This window comes from Atta cephalotes, assembly GCF_000143395.1.
Source record: "Atta cephalotes unplaced genomic scaffold scaffold00003, whole genome shotgun sequence".
Taxonomy (NCBI): Eukaryota; Metazoa; Arthropoda; class Insecta; order Hymenoptera; family Formicidae; genus Atta; species Atta cephalotes.
This window is the reverse complement of record NW_012130067.1, coordinates 9,800,287-9,804,964: the sequence shown is the minus strand read 5'-3', so window position 1 is coordinate 9,804,964 and position 4,678 is coordinate 9,800,287. Positions and strand designations below refer to the sequence as shown.

Genomic DNA, 4,678 nt, shown 5'->3' with positions numbered 1-4,678 from the left:
AACAGACAAATGCACTGCACGCTCGCAGTGCATTTGTCTGTTAAAACAATCAAGAAAAAATGCATGCGTTTCTCTTACTACGTTTTACTTACGTGCCTAATTAAGTAGAAATAGTAAGCGACTATTTATTGAGCATGAACATATACTTATAACGTTTATAACGAAAATATTAAATTTCAGAATGACTGCACATTCCAGTTCTAAAAAACGGAAGATTCATGATGAGAGACAAGTATTTAAGATAAATAGACTTATTCTATTTTGTCCAAGTTAAAGATAAATCAATCAGTTTGATTTGTAATGAATTTATTTCCGTCATAAAAAAATATAACATATAAAGCACTTATATGTAATTAAATGCAATATATATTATGTAATGCATTTTTACAATCATTATGTGATATCATAATATATATAAATGATTTTCGGCATAAATTAAGACTTAGCAAGATAAATTTACTGTACAATTTAGATGAACAGATAACAAATGTCGATTTCGATACACTAAATCTTAATTATCTTCGTACAAAACATCGACTACTAGTTGAATAATTATTGAATATTGAATTGTCAAATAAGAGTCTGATTATATAGCTAAGAAAAAGCGTATTGTTGTGTGTTTACTGCAATTTTACAATTAAATTCGAATCTCTGCGATGCGTTTTCGAAAATTATAAAATTGTAAAACGATTGTAATCGATGATAAAATGTGAAACGTTGTGACATATGTAAAAATTGTCATTATTTCGAAATATCTACAATGCGTAGCACATTTTGTTGGCATAATATCTGCATATATATTAATTGAGGCTTGTTGTCATGATGTTGTAAAGATGCTATTGACTGCGGACAATATACTGCAGACAACATGTTGTTATTCGTTGATAACAAATTGAAAACACGAACTATCGTCGAGGAAATTACTGATATATTGCCATCGTAAGAATTCGATTTCCACTGAGTTCAACGCGATGTGTTGTCTCCTTTTGTCGTGAGTGTCGAAATTAATTGCTGTAACAATTTTCGACAACATGCCAACAAACTTACTGCATTTAACTATTTAGAATATTTTATGATTCATTAAATTTTATGAAATATCAATTAATTTTGCATTTAAATTTCTACTTAAATAATTATATAAATAAAAAACTTTTCGTCAGAAGAACATTATAAAGTATTTCAATAAAAAATTTTTCATCAAAAATTCTATAATGCTAGTACTCCAAGTCTTAAGATGTTAAAGACTTCAATGATGTAAAAAATTCCAAATATCATAATATGAAAAATCTAGGTTTCACAAATTCAAAGTCTCCCAATATTTGCAAAAATCCAGGTCTCACAAAGTGAAACTCCAGATTCCATGATGTCAAAACTCAAATTTAGAAATTCGTTATTATAATTTACAATATCAAGTTAATATCAAATTAGAAATGCCATTGCAGTTGTAAAATTCACGTTAAAATTTCAAAGTTATATATATTTATCTTTACAATAATATGAGGATTTAAATCCCATGATCTTTAAAATTTATATTTTATAACATCGAAAGTCTAAACTTGCTAGTTTAAACTTATTATAAGTTCCACAAAAGGTTCATTACTAGAGTCAACAATATTGACAATACTAATTCTATAATACAAGTCTAAAGTCTAAATTTCATGACATTAAAGTTTGTTGGAAATCTCATTAAGATTCAAATTTCGATTTAAAATAAAATTTGATTGTAATAGCAAATTTTATCCACAAAATTAATCATGTCAATGATATCGAAGGTTCTAATTTCATCAAAGATTATATATACTTTATAGAATGTTAAAATTCTTATGATTTCTATTTGAATATCATGATATTCTATTTTACAACAAAGCAGTACAGTGATCTTCATCTACAATAATACTATAATTTTTGACAAAGCCGAATAATCTTTTTTTGTAAATTCTTCTACAATATATGTATATTCAAAATAATTCTCTTTTTCAAAACTCGTTGATTTTTATCCATGACGTAGTTTTGCACTTTCTTATACGCTAATAGTCTTATCACGATTTCATTTCAAAATGAAGTGTAGTTTTATAAAAAAAAAAGATAAAGATCAAATGATTCATACATGACACAATAAGTGTGTTCAGGGAGAGTGTTCTATCTTCATCGTTTATTAGACGTAAAACAAAAGATAGAATGATACAAATAAATGTTAATACATCTCCCTAAATGCACTCAATAAATATATTATATGACATATATGTATAACAGTTTCATAATAATTTTGTGATCAATTCAGCAATAATCTTCTTTAGAATAAAATACTGAGATAATCTTGCGTTTATAACGTACACTGTTAGAAATGTTCTTAAACTTCATTAACTTTTAAGTTACACAATTTGAACTTAATTCCATGACATTATAAATTTAATGTATTTATAATTAAAAAGTATTTGTGTATACATAAAATTTAAATACATAAATTTATTTTTCATAAAAATTTATGAAATATTCATAAAATTTTATTAAAAGTATATTAAATTTCATAAATTTAATGCACACGTTCATTACATTTAAGTAACTACTGTAATTTAATTTTTAGTTAAATTTTTACTTTCAATTTCGTTCATAAACACGAACTTCATTTACATGTAAAAGAAGCTCATGATTACATTTCTAACAGTGTAGTTCCACAACAATCCCCATCTGCAATGAAGTCGAACGATATTGATGTTGTGACAAAGTCGTGCAATAATCTTCTTCCGTGATGAAATTCTGCGATGATTCTCTTTTGAGATAAAATTTCATAATCTTCTTTCTATGACAGAATCATGAAGATTCTCTTTTGCAATAAGATCTTCTACATTAATCTTCTTCTATGATGATCTTCTTCCATGATGGAAACTCCATGAAAGCCTTCTTCTACGACAGAGTTCCGTAATAATTCGATTGGACATGTGGTTCGATTGGACACGAGCTACTCATAGCTTAAGACTAAAAAGTTCCTGCATCCAGTTTCTATGATTGAGTGTGCAATCGAGACATGATTAAGATCCTTTAGATGATTCTCTTCTATAATAAAATCTTATAATAATTTTTTTCTGCAACGAAGTTTCGCGGTGATCCTCTTTTGCTATAAAATTTCATTAATTTTTTTCTGTGAGAATATCGCGATGATCCTTTTCTATGAAATTTCGCGATAATCATTTCTGTAAAGTTCTGTGATGATTTCTTCTGCAATAGAATTTATAATTTATAAATAATTTATAAATAATGATAATCTTATGATGAAATCGCGTGATTATCCTCTTCTGCGACAGAATCCCATGACGATTATCTTCTTCTGCAACAAATAGTCCCACGATGATCTTCGGCGATGAAATCCCGCAACGATCTTTTTTGTGATAAAGTTCTGTGATGATCTTTCTCTTGTGTAATGGAATTCTATGATGATCTTGTATGAAATTCCGTGATAATCCTCTTTTGCGACAGAATCTCGCGATGATCCTTTTTGTGATAAAGTTCTATGATGATCCTCTTGCGACAGAATCCCATAATGTGATCCTCTTCTGCAACAAGGTCCCACGATGATCTTTTGTGATGAAATTCCGCGATGATCCTTTTTATGATAAAATTCTGTGATGATCTTTCACGATAGTCCTCTTCTGCGACAGAATCCCGTGATGTGATGCTCTTCTGCATCAAAGTCCCACGATGATCTGCGATGAAATCCCGTGATGATCCTTTTTGTGATAAAGATTTGTGATCTTTTTGTAATGGAATTCTATAATGATCTTATATAACAAAATTCTGTGATAATCCTCTTCTGCGACAAAATCCTATGATGTGATTCTCTTCTGCATCAAGATCCCATGATGATCTTCTGCAATGAAATCCCGCGATGATTCTTTTTATGAGTTTCTGTGAGATCTAGCACGATGGTCCTCTTCTACAATGGAATTCTACGATGATCTTGTATGACGAAGTTCGGTGATAATTCTCTTCTGCAACAGAATCCCATGATGTAATCGTCTTCTGTAACAGAATCCCATGATGTAATCGTCTTCTGCTTCAAGATCCCACGATAATCTGCGATGAAATCCCGCGATGATCTTTTTGTGATAAAGTTCTGTGATGACTTTTCATGATGATTCTCTTCTGCAACAGAATTCTATGATGATCTTGTATGACGAAATTCGGTGATAATCCTCTTCTGCGACAAAATCTCATGATGTAATCGTCCTCTGCTTCAAGATCCCATGATAATCTGCGAAATCCCGCGATGATCCTTTTTGATAAAGTTCTGTGATGATTTTTCACGATGATTCTTTTCTACAACAGAATTCTATGATGATTTTGTATGACGAAATCCCGTGATAATTTTCTGCGACAGAATCCCGTGATGTGATCCTCTTCTACATCAAAGTCCCACGATGATCTGCGATGAAATCCCGTGATGATCCTTTTTGTGATAAAGGTTTGTGATCTTTTTGTAATGGAATTCTATAATGATCTTATATAACAAAATTCTGTGATAATCCTCTTCTGCATCAAGATCCCATGATGATCTTCTGCGATGAAATCCCGCGATGATTCTTTTTAAGATAAAGTTCTGTGATGATCTGTCACGATGGTCCTCTTCTACAATGGAATTCTACGATGATCTTGTATGACGAAATTCGGTGATAATCCTCTT

General features: G+C 30.1%; 1 pseudogene; it reads right to left on the bottom strand.

Moving 5' to 3' along the window:
- Window positions 1-3,128: 3,128 nt before the first annotated feature.
- Window positions 3,129-4,678, bottom strand: part of LOC105625824 — an 8,766-nt pseudogene continuing 7,216 nt past the window's right edge.